The following is a 12879-nucleotide window of genomic DNA, read 5'->3' as shown; positions in this document are numbered from 1 at the left end:
CAAACCTAAGACAGGCAGCGAGACATCAGAGAGGGAAAAAAGTATGAGATACTCCACTGACTCATAGCAGCTCTCTTATATGTTGGTCACCATCTCTATAGAATAACTCTCGCCACATTAAAGATACTTCACATTTCATATATAATCACCAGTTGGAGGAAGCAATGATTCCAATAGATGTACTGACTTAGTCGATTACGTTCTTCCTTTGTCAATGAAGGACCCGTTGTTCAATTCTTCACACATTCCTTAAGTTAGAGAAGTATGCTACTGTCTTCACCTTCACAGTACACTTTAATTTGGTTAGTTGACCATTTAAATTCTCCCTTGTTAGCGGCTTCCCTGCCCAGTGTAGAAAAGACAAATGACCAACCAAAGGAGAATATGGAAAAGGTCAGGAAAGCAGAAATTATGGCCATATTTCATGGAACAATGTATGAACTGCAATTCAGATACATCATCCCCTCTGTGAGAAGACTAGCGGCAGCAAATACATTCTAAATACATTCTTTCACATTCCAGTAATACCCAATTCATTTACAGACTAAACAAATGGAAACTCAGAACACCTGACAATCCCTACCCCCAGCCTTCCTTTACAGCTGAAATCCTGAGTTCTCCTAAGTGAGTAACTGCTAACGGGTGACAATGGTCCACATGTGAATGGTACCTAATATTTTTATTTTATCACAAGGGATCACACCACCAATTAATGAGGTAGGATTTTTACTCTCAGAATTCATCAGAATGCATAAAGGTGACACTTTCTCCTTCACATCAAGAGCAAGAAGCTTATAGTGAGAGTGCCGGCTGTGGAGAGGAGAAGTCCTGGGTTCAAATTCCAGGTTTGCCACTTATCGGTTGAGTAAACATGGGTAAATTATTTAACCTCTCTGAGCCTTGCTCTCCCCATCCATTGAAATGAGGATAAGAGATACACTATTCTGATGTACAGAAGACTGACTCTCATATAGATAAGCCCTGAGTACAATAGCTGACACAAGGTGTTCAATAAATAGTATCTGCTGTTTACTTTTCAAGCCATGTGTTTAGAATTAAATTTAGTAATATGTAATCCCACTTTATAAATTTTTGAAAAAGTTAAGCATAAGCTAGGTGAATACAAGTTACCAAAGAGCACCCAGTCTCAGTTACCACACCTGCCAAGGCTCTCCACTCATGTGCAATGTGATGGCATCCTGCAGCTGGTGTTTACATTGTCCTGTGTCCTTCATCAGACCACAAGCACGGCAAGCCTTACCTGAATCAGTCCTGCTCACTGTTTATTCTGCTAAATTTCCTTCAGAGAACCACAGGCACATGTCTGAACCTGGCTATACTATGGCAGATGGCTCCATATAACTTGGGCAAAAAAACAAAGCAAACTAGTTAATATGATAAAATAATTTAACCAAGGACTCAGTCAAAAATGAGTATCTGAGATCATTGGTTTTTCAGAATTTTATATGTCTTGCCTATTCTTTTTCTTTTCTTATCCCTAATTCATTTTAACCCAGTGACTTCTACTCTGTGCAGTTTGCCACAGCAGGAAAAAAAAAGTTACACTATAACCATGCAACAATGGCAGCTGATTTTGACTACTTGCCAGCATGATGGTGTGGTGCTTATTATTACTGCTACTCTGCTATCCTCACTACGTCCTGTTTCTCCTCGCTCTGGGCCCAGGAGGGAAGCAGACCAATATTAGACTTCATGTTGGACTCCTTGCCCTCTAGCTTTTGCTTAAGTTTGGAAGAAGAAGAAGAAAAGAAAAAGAAGGAAGGAAGGAAGGAAGGAAGGAAGGAAGGAAGGAAGGAAGGAAGGAAGGAAGGAAGGAAAAAAGAAAGAGAAAAAAGAAAGAAAGAAAGAGAAGAGAGAGAGAAAGAAAGAAAGAAAGAAAGAAAGAAAGAAAGAAAGAAGAAAGAAAACTGACAACCAGATAGGAAGGGGGAGAATGAGAGGAGAATGTGATGCCGCATTTATTTCCCCAACCCCCTCCCTGGCAACCACAGTGAGTTGACTCTATCCCTTTGCTGAAGACCACAATTCCTGAAAAGTAGCCCTCTTCATCAAGCTTCCCCAGTCCCTCCTCTTCTTCCCTTCCCTTGTTCCTTCTCTCCCCTCTGGGCTCCAGGAACCAAAGGCCCCTCTTCCCTCCTTGTGTCCAGAGATGAAAATGTCTTCCCACTGTTACTAGCCTTAAGGTATCTCACCAGCTTTTCTGGCTTCCCCTCAATTTCGCCTGTCCTTGTCTAAATCGGCCCTTTTTATTGGTCTCTTCCCAAGTTCTGCAATCTGAGTGTTCCACCCATTTCTTGCTGTAACTCTCACTGAACATATTTAAAGAAAGTCAGTAGAATCTAGTCTGAGGATCTGATGTATATAACACAATGATGGCAACTGATGAACTGTAATTTTCTAAGAGAGTAGAACTCAAGTGATCTCACAAAAATATACAGATATATAGGTATTTGTATGCTATATGTTTTAGAAAACAACATCTATACAGGGTATAGCTTAATTTTCATGTACAGAATTCATCTTAATTGTATCTCTAGATGCCCCAAGTCATTGTTCTTTTCCAACATATGCAAATCTTTTCTCACCGTGGCTTCCAACAGTTACAGTAACCTTGACTCAGGAATTGAATCACATGAAGATCTAGTCTTCCAAATAGCTTTATGGTTTTTACTATGGTGGTGATAACTGATCAGTTTAAGCAACTGTAGTGAACATGAATCTCAGACCGTGAAACTGAATCTAAAGGAGACAGCTCATCTTTCTTTTCTAGAAGTCAACTTTGAAGTTAGGCTGTTGTCAAACCGATAGGAAACTACCACAGGGGTTCCATGATCCTCCTTCCTTACACAGAATCTCAAGGTAGAGAGCAGGAAGAGCTTATGGGTAACTGGTCATCTGTCAAGACAATTTGCCAAGGAGATGGCCACTGTCTTGTCCCTATGGCTCCCTGGGGCCCAATCTCTCTCTGCTGTTTCTGTGGTCCTATAGCCCAAGTTTCTATGAGAATGTCTCTGGTTCAAATACCCAGACGTACCTTCTGGGTATGTACCTTCTGGGGTCTTGCTCTGTCTGCAGAAATCAGCCAGGATCCTCCACTTCTCAAGGGCCTCTCTCATTTCTTCCATTCTTCCTACAGAAGAATATTCTTCTAGTCTGCAGCAAAACTCCCTACCCCTGTCAGGTCACTCTGCATCTTCCCTGAGAACCACTCTCTCCTTTTCTGGTCTTTGTTGGATGCTTCAAGTCCTCCTACAGGCTTTACCCTTTAAAGCAAAAGTTAGAACTGACAACTAACTTTTTCACTTTTAACCCTGCTGTTAATGTTCATGGGGACAGGAAGTGACTGCATGTACCTGGGAAAGGGTAAACAAATTAACCCAAATTAATATCTCAAAATACATCTAGTTGCACAGTCAAAATCAGTTAATTCGAAAGTCAAAACCCATCATGTGGTCTGTGACTGCCCTGAGCACCTCCACTTGAGTTTGCACAGACAGCATAGCTTTTACTCTGCCACACTGGACTGTCCCATATAGGCAGTGTGGACCTGAACCCTGTGGTCCAATCATAAAAGCTTATTGAGAGATATAGACACATGGGGACACCTGGGTGGCTCAGTCAATTAAGTGTCTGCCTTCAGCTCAGTCATGACATAAGGGTCCTGGGATGGAGCCCCACGTGTGGCTCCCTGCTCAGCGAGGTGTCTGCTTCTCCCTCTGTCCTTCTCCACACTCATGCTTTCTGACAAATAATTTTTTTAAAAAAAAGAGAGTGAGATACAGACCTGACACCTGGATTAAACATTTTCTACTGAAAAGAATTATAAAAAATATAATTTTCTATTCTATTAGTTTAAAATAATAATCTGCTATCACTTAATTTCTAATTGTCATTTACAAAAACAATTTTAAAATCAAAAAACTGGGGCACCTTGATGGCTCAGTGGTTGAGCATCTGCCTTCAGCTCAGGTCGTGATCCTAGGGTCTTGGGATTGAGTCCCACATCACACTCCTTGCAGGGAGCCTGCTTCTCCGTCTGCCTATGTCTCTGTCTCTCTCTCTCTTTGTGTCTCTCATGAATAAATAAAGTTAAAATTAAAAAAAAAGCAGGGATCCCTGGGTGGTGCAGCGGTTTAGCGCCTGCCTTTGGCCCAGGGCGCGATCCTGGAGACCCGGGATCGAAACCCATGTCGGGCTCCCGGTGCATGGAGCCTGCTTCTCCCTCTGCCTGTGTCTCTGCCTCTCTCTCTCTCTCACTGTGTGCCTATCATAAATAAATAAAAATTAAAAAAAAAAGCAAAAACCTTAGGTTCATGTCTCCAAAAGCTTGATTCTACCTCTCTTTGATGTCAAAACCCCTAAGTCCTTTTCAACCTAAAGAAAGTTGCTTTCCCTTCTCAGAAAGGCAGGATTTCATTGTGAAGTTGATTACCAGAATAATTAATAAATTACTGAATAATTAATCATTGCTCCAGCAGATTTCAAGTTCCATTCCATAATGAACTTCGAGCCCTAAGGAAATGGTGTCATTTTTTTTCAGAATGCAACATTTTTAAAATAGCAAAAATGGTTAATTATAGATTTTCTAATACAGTATCACAGAATATATTATCCACACATACATCAAATTTTTAACTTTTTAGCAATTTTTTTAACTTTTCAGCAATTGTACACTCAGTCTCTGCTAGCCACCAAGAAACACTGTTTTGTGGCAATAATAAAGTCAGACCCTGCAGACTCTGAAGGAAGCATGGACCGGCTGTGAAGGATTCTAATATATAAGCCCAGCAGGAGAATGTTAAAGCCTGGATCCCCCACAAGAGTGACAGGATTCCTTGCATTTCCTGCTGAAAATGCAACCTCCTCCAACCTCAAATATCCTGTAATCCTTCAAGTATTAAGAAAGCTCCTACTCTGGCCTTTTAATACAGTTGACTTAACCCACCTCCTCCCTTCACCACAAAGCCTTCCCAAATCCCATCACACTCCTCCAGCTCTGACTTGGAAGAGCAGAATCTGAGCTACACTTGAGTTAGGCTCAGAACCAAATTCCTAAATTCATTAAGAACAACCTAGGGGCACCTGGGTGGCTCAGTGGTTGACCGTCAGCCTTGGGCTCAGGGGTCCTGGAATCGAGTCCCACATGGGGCTCCCCACAGGGAGCCTGCTTTTCTCTCTCTCTCTGCCTATGTCTCTGCCTCTCTCTCTGTGTCTCTCATGAATAAATAAAATCTTTAAAAAAATGACCAATCACAATATAGTCCCATAGATCAAAACCCTTGAGATATAGGTAGAACCATCCAGCAAAAGCACCTGAACTCCACCTTCTCCTCTGGACTGAGTCGTCTGCTCATCTTCTTTATTAGTACACTTAACAGGCAGAGTGCCGATAATATGTAGTACGGCTCGATGGTCAATGAACAGCTAAGGATGAGGCTGCATAGGAGCTGTCTTTAAACCTACAAATAAAGCTGCATCCTTATTAAAATATTTAAAGTTCTATGGAATATCTGTCCAGCAGGATCCTTTCCTTACACAGGACATGTCTGCCTCTCTGTGTTTTATAACCTATGGAACTAGAGGCTATTATCCAATGATGCTTACAAACCCTAGGCTTTTTAGTGAATCTCTCTTTAACTAATGCCCTTTTGTTAGTTGTTCACTTGCCTGGAAGACAGGATAATTTGGAGTCTCTGAAGTCTTAGAAAGAGGCATTTACCAAATTCTTTCCACTTGTTTGAGCTTATTTACTGTTTAAAAAAAAAAATCTTCTAAGTGTAACATTCCACAAACCCCACCATCGACACTCTTCTCTAAACACCTGGCTTAGTTGTCGAAAGGAAGAGAGTGGCTTGGGGCAGGAAGATTGAACTGAGTGAGCCCTGGCCTGTTTTCATTTATGAAATCCCTTCCACCAGTGAGCTGATGGAGAGGCAAGGCTACAGAGACTTCTTGAGGCATCAATCTGCTTGAATTAATGTGTTACTACCCAGAATCCGAATGTGGAGCTTAAGAAGCCTCATTTGGGGAGAAAATGCCATGTGTGTCTGGGTATGCAGTGTAGATTGACAGGGAAACCAAGGCAGGCATGTGGTTGACTTTACAGAGTATATCTGGGCGCTATAAATCACCAGGTTTACACATGTTACTTAGAATATCTGCACAGAGGGAATGCAAGCATTATTACAATATTAGAACCATCTCCCTTTCTAGGGTATTTTACACTTAGTTCATTGAATTAATTATATAGAAGTCATTTTCATGTCTCTGGGTTGTTTGACTTATCATATTCTAAAATTACTTTATTTGTGTCTATCAATGTAGTTTTAGAAGCACAACACTTTTCTTAGAATTAATAAATTTAAGGGTTTAACAAAAAATGTATATGCAAGATTTAATAGCTTTCCTACCACCCAAGGAAAAACAAGGAAAATAAAAGGAAAACTAAGTCTATTTATATTAACAATACATATTTTAGAATAACTTTAGTGATAAATGTGAATATCCTTATGAAGAAAACTTTAAAACTTTATTTAGGAACATTAAAAATGTTTGACTAAAGATATATATATATATATATATATATATATATATATATATATATATACCACATTACTGGACGGAAAGAACAAGTCTTCTAACAAGCTCAATTGTTGCCAAATGAATGTGAAGATTTGATGCATTCTCATCAAAACTCCAATTTATTTTTTGTGAATTGATGAAGTGATCTTAAAGTTCATTGGAGGAAAAAATAAGCGAGAATAACTAAAAACTGACAAAGAAGTGCAATGTACATCAGTAGGAATTAAAATGAAACAGAACAAAAAATAATTATGGCATTAGCACAAAAAGGTAAAAAGTCATCAGAAATGAACACATATAGTGAAACAGATCCTCCCAGCTATACATTTTTTTTTAATGCAAATTTAACGTATGAGGAAGGTAGCAAACCAATCAATGATGAAAGGTGCTGGGACAAGGGTTTAAGTCACTTTCAGTCACTTGTGGTCACTCAACATTGCGCATGACTTCCCTATATATATATTTTTTTTTTTAATTTTCCTATATTGTGACTGCCTTCTCAAAATAATTTCCAGAAAATTTCTTCCCTATACAGATGCAGCCACCTAACACTTTTCCTCAAAAGTTAAGCAGGAAAACCAGCTCTAAACATAGCCTGGCCTCAATTTTGCTGGTCAGGGTGTCACCACAGGCAGGTGGCAGATGCCTCACCCGGCCAGTTCTTGTGGCACAGCCCTGGGCATTACTGCTGGAAGTTAGCCCCCAACCCAGAGACTCTGTGCACCACCTAAAATCCTCAGAACATTATGTGTCTGCTTCCACTAGCCCAAGGGGATTCTATTGTTTAAAACAAAGGTGCTGATAAAAATTAGTTACTAATTCCAAGAAAAAGCTATGTAAATCCTCACCTCTCTAGCACATCAGCAAACCTCATGCACATCAAGGAGTAAGTTTGTTTTAAATCAGACCATTTTTTTAAATCTAGAAAAAAAAATGCATAGATGAACTCCGGATGGAACAAGACTCTGAAAAGTCAGAAAAAGCAGAAAAGAGAACAAGGAAAAGAAATATATTTTAGCACTTAAAATGTTATATTTCTACACTGCCAGGGCTGGGAAGTATAGAAACCTGATACATATATGTTTGTTTGCTTGTGTATGTGGTTGTTTTTTTTTTTTTTGAAGCTCACTGATAATGTAAAAAAATGCAATGATGTAAGGTATTTTTACCTATTAAGTTGGTGAGGTTTTATAGTAATAATATTCAATTCCAATAAAAATGTATTCATTTACTCAAATGGCAGGAAAGCGAATTGGTGCAAACTTTTGGAATACAATTTCACAACATGCATATTAAGGAAGTAAGATATTTATGCTCTACATGAAGCTAGCACTTTTACTTCCAGGAATCTGCCTAAATTATTTATATTTTCTATATGACTTTTATAAGCAGAAAAACAAAGGTACTACAAAGGTACTAATATTAGAAAAAAAAGCTACAAGGAACTCTTCCAGCAAGACTTCTTCAATATAATACTGCCTCCCCGCACCACCCCACACTGAGAATTGCATATGAATCAATGAAAGAAGGGCCTCTTTAGTCTCCAAATCCGAAGCTTATAAAAGCAAGGCACAGGGACACCTGGGTGGTTCAGTTGTTGAGCACCTGCCTTTGGCTTAGGTCATGATCCTGGGGTCCTGGGATCAAGTCCTGCATCAGGCTCCCCACAGGCAACCTGCTTCTCCCTCTGCCTATGTCTCTACCTCTCTCTGCATCTCTCATAAATAAATAAAATCTAAAAAAAAAAAAAAAAAGCAAGGCACATCAGGAGAAAAATCAGTAGAGGTAACCACAGTGTCTCTGGAAGTGGAGGGAAGGAAAGCATATCTCTGGGCTGATGTGCCCCCTGTAACCCAGACACATGCAGGGAAAAAGTTGGGAAGGTTCTCGAGTCCTCTGAGGATCTCCTCTAGTCCTGGACTATGATGGGTGTTTAACTCACACTGCCCAGAAATACCATAGGGAAATTAAATTACTGAGAAAAAGTTTTATCTTTTCTGGGCTAATAATAGCCTAGAACATAATAATAACCCCACAGGTCTTTATCCTTATCTAAAGCCAAGACCACAACCCCTCCCTGGAAGCTAATGGCAGAGAAGACCAGGAAGCCAACTGGAACTCAAGGATCGGAAGGACCACGGGAGTGTCAGCATAAAGCCAGTGCCACATCAGACTGGTAGTCATCGAGGGACATGAGAGCTAGCTCAATCAGGGGATCAGGAAGATCAAAGAAGAAGTGGAGACTATTTTCAAAATTAGAATTGAGGACACATAATCTAGCAGTTCCTACTGTACTTATAGAGACTGCAAGACCGATCTTTTCACCCTGGAACTATTCTAGAATACCCCATCATGTGGTCATGGTGTGGCCCTGAAACCCTCTCGATTTGTATGCAATGGCACGCAAAGTGGGCCTGTTCCAGGTCCCGCCAGGATGTTTTATACTGCTCAGATACTCATGGAGTTGGGCCTCTTAGTTTAGTCACAGATATAATTAGCTACAGAGTAAGATCCAAAATTTAATATAAACAGAAGGTTTGGAAGCAAAAACAAGCTAGTTCTGGATACACTGAATCCAAAATGTAGAGTGAATAATGGCCATTCATGTGAGTTTTCATTAATAGTGATGACATAACCACTTAAATCTGGAAGTTACTTATTTCAGAAACTAGATATTGGCTAATTCTCCACAGACCTTCAGTAAATTATTAATTCTTTTCCCCACATGTAATTCTCTCACATATATTTTTAACCATCGTCCCATTTCTACAAGGACTAAGACATCTGGGTCATTTTCCAGATGCCATAGAATACCAGCATGAGACAGAGAAGGCTAGGATCAAATGGTTCAAAGATGCAAATAACACAAGTGGGACATGGGTGAGGCTGGGAGGTGAGCACGCACACAGCAGCAGACCCTGTGGTCTGAAAGGGGATGTGCAGTATTAGTCTAACCATACCCTTACGTACTGAAGTATCAGTAACCTCTCTAATATCCTCTGAAGACAAAGACAGATTTGAAAGGGTTTTGGTTTATTCATTTCTGGCAATTCTAAGTTTTCCAATTCTGAATCTATCTAAAACTAGAAACATAATTGATATTTAATTATTGACTTTCAATGGAACTCACCATGCCCACAGTGACAAGCACAACTGATGAGAAATCCGAGCAGGAATCTGAGAGGGACACGCCACTTCCAAGAAAAAGCAGCAGCACACAGATGACCCGCTCCTGACCTGGGTCAGAGAGGAACAAAAAATAATAATACAGGAGTCTGTCAAGAGAGAGACCAAGAATTATTCAAAATGCCAGGAGGTCGCCTATGGTATAACTGGGAAAGAATCATCATATTCTTTGTGACTATCCCAGGAAAGGACTATAGGGTTGAGTTGTAGATACATTCCAATTGGATGAGCCCTGGGTGCTATACTATAGGTCAGCAAATTGAATTTAAATAAAATATTTAATAAGAAAAATAAATAAATAATAAATAAATAAATTAATAAATAAAATATTTAATAAGAAAGGAAGAAAGAAAAAACATATATTCCATTTATCTTTAAAACCCCATTTTGGTATTATTTGTGAACCTTTGAAATAAAAACCTATTCCACGTGCAGATAGGGGAGTTGGTTCATTATTTCATCAGCTAATGCAGAAATCAGCTCAGGTCTGGCCTTGAATCTAACATGAAGGAGAAAGGCTCCTCCCCTAAGAACAGTCCTCAGTCAAGGAAGATTTAAGAGGCGTGTTGTGAAAAAATGCAGGGCTGAAAACCAGACTATGGAGACCTCTCTCCTAACAAGGAACACTTCCCCTTCCCACTGCTCCATACTCCTCAGCAAGTTCTCCCCTGTTCCCACACCCTTTATGGGCCCCAGGCTGATGACAAGGAGCCCGGCCCTCATATTGCAACCAAAACAAAGTAAAATCTCTGCTGTGAAGAAGATCCCCTTGCCTTCAAGGCCCTTCTTGGTATGGATGCTGCTTTGCTCTGTTTCCTATTTCATGTAGCTCTTCTAGCTTCTCGAAACTAATTCTCTAGGTTCCTGGTCCCTCTCAGCCTTTCCTCCAAGGCTTCTGAATTTCCAGTGTTACAGGAGTTCCCTAGCATTCAAACCACCAGTGCCAATCCAGGCTTTCCCCCTCCAGCCTATAGAACTCCAACAACCAGAACTCTGAGATTTCCAGGGCCAAACCCAACTCCGGAGTCCACCAGGATGGAGACAAGGACATTCACAACCTTGCTCCCATCCCCATCTGACAGAATCAAGAACTAAATCAGTTGTATACAGCCCAAGTGCCTACTAAGGCTCTTTATGAACCATAAGCTCCCTCTTTTCTCCTCGTCCTGGAGCTCTCTACAGGTTACGGTTTATGCCTCAGTTTCCCTATTTAGCACTCTCATTGCTCATCGGTACCAAAGCCATTCCCATCATAGCCTGGGCCTGAGAGTCTATGTAGTTTTGAGTGGCCTGCTCACAGTGAGCTGGATTAATGATACAAAAGAGACGAATTAATTGCCACTGAACTGCCACTGGCTAGGTTTGGCTATATGCCGGTGAGTATCTGTTTCCTGTCAGCCCAATCTACCCTCTGTGCCTTGCTCTGTGCCTCAGGAGCCTGACCTCACCAGTCCCCTCACTCTGTCTTCACACTGGGCCTGACCAATAAGAGGCAGCAGGAGGACATGGGAGGGAAGGACAGGGATCAGAGTATTTCATCTCTACTCTCTGCTAGAGTCTGAATATCTGTGCTCCCGCAAAATTCACATGTCCAATGTGATGGTATTACAAGGTGGGGCCTTAGGTCACAACCCTGGAGCCCTCATGCATGGGATTGGCGTTCTTATCAAAGGGCGCTAGAAGGGATCTCCTTAGCCTTTCCACCATATGCAGACATAAGAAGTCTGCAACCCTGAAAGGTACCCTCTCCTGACCACGCTGGCACCCTGATCGTGGACTTCTAACCTCCCACATTGTGACAAATTTTTATTGTTTATAACCCCGCTCAGTCTGTGACATTTCATCATAGTAACTTGAACAGACTAAGACGCCCTCTTGGTTTGGGCCCTATCATCTTACTACTGGCCAGGAAGCCCCTTCCCGACAAGCTTCCACTCTCACTGGGCTGCAGAAAGATATCTCCCCATTTGTCCCTTCTGACATAGAGCGGAAGAAGCTCCCAGCTATGGCTAGTCTCTGAGTACTTCATCCTTTGCTGGCCCTAAACCCTGTCCACTCCTAAATTCTCCCTTCATCATAATCTCTTGAACCATACGAACTGGATTCTGTTTCTTACAAAGTCCCTAACTCATACCTACCACCATGTCAGTTCCTGCCCCCCCTTCCACCTGCTGTGTTCCTCATCCACCTCCTTGGACAACAACCCTGCCCAGTGGACAAGGGGACTCCTGGCTTCTGTATCCCACCAAGGGTCCCAGTCATGCTAGACACCTTAAGAATTAGGCTCCTCTCTCTTCAGGACACTACACTGGGGTCTCTGCATATCTCAACTACATAAACAAGACACCCGTAACTTCACTGTCTGGACTGGTGCTGAGCTGTGACTGTCCCAATGTATACTGTGCATGCACACCCTGGTTGTGATCCAACCTCTCCATCAGTACAGTGGATATACCTCACTCTGGCTTCTTCCCCAGCTCTAATCTGACTGCTAGCTTCCAGCTGCTACTCAGAGTGGGCTGCTCCCAATGTCACTCTCCATCCTATCACTCTAGTCCAGCTGACATTCCTCCTTATAATCTACAATGGGTCCAGCTTTGCTGGAGCAGGGTGGCGGGGGGGGGGGGACTCTTTCTTCTCCTTCCATCTCTCCTCCTTCTGTTTCCCACTTGGCCTCATGCTTCATCTTCCTGCTGTTATTAAAGCTGTCAAGCCCTTCTTCCATTAAATAATGGTGCCGCCATTGGAGGACCCTTGAATTCTGGCTACTTCCATATTCATAAAACTGAGCTATACTGGGGATATGTATGTATGTATGTACTGGGGATATGGACATGGTCTTGAGTGACTTCACAATTGCCAATAATAGTTACTCTGAGAACGCTATGGTTTTTGGACTTAAAAATTTCCTCTTCCAGCCACAAAGGTCTTCGTGACTAACTGCTAAATCCCTCCATTGTCCAGTGCCTGACCTCACTCTCTGGGAGGCCCACTCCACTCTGGCAGCATCTATCTCAGCAAAATACAACTTCTCCTGCTCCCTGAGAGCCTGCCTCTTTGCTCTCCAAAATGCCACTCCCTTTCTTCTGA

At 41.5% G+C, this 12879-nt stretch overlaps 1 pseudogene; it reads right to left on the bottom strand.

The window, feature by feature from the left end:
- The window catches only part of LOC129500019 (creatine kinase B-type-like), an 84874-nt pseudogene extending 73056 nt beyond the window's left edge, over positions 1-11818 (bottom strand).
- Between the last annotated feature and the right edge of the window lie 1061 nt (positions 11819-12879).

Source organism: Nyctereutes procyonoides, unplaced genomic scaffold (assembly GCF_905146905.1).
Source record: "Nyctereutes procyonoides isolate TBG_1078 unplaced genomic scaffold, NYPRO_anot_genome, whole genome shotgun sequence".
In the NCBI taxonomy this organism is placed as follows: Eukaryota; Metazoa; Chordata; class Mammalia; order Carnivora; family Canidae; genus Nyctereutes; species Nyctereutes procyonoides.
Note: the sequence above shows the minus strand (reverse complement) of the source record. Positions and strands in the feature narration are given on the sequence as shown.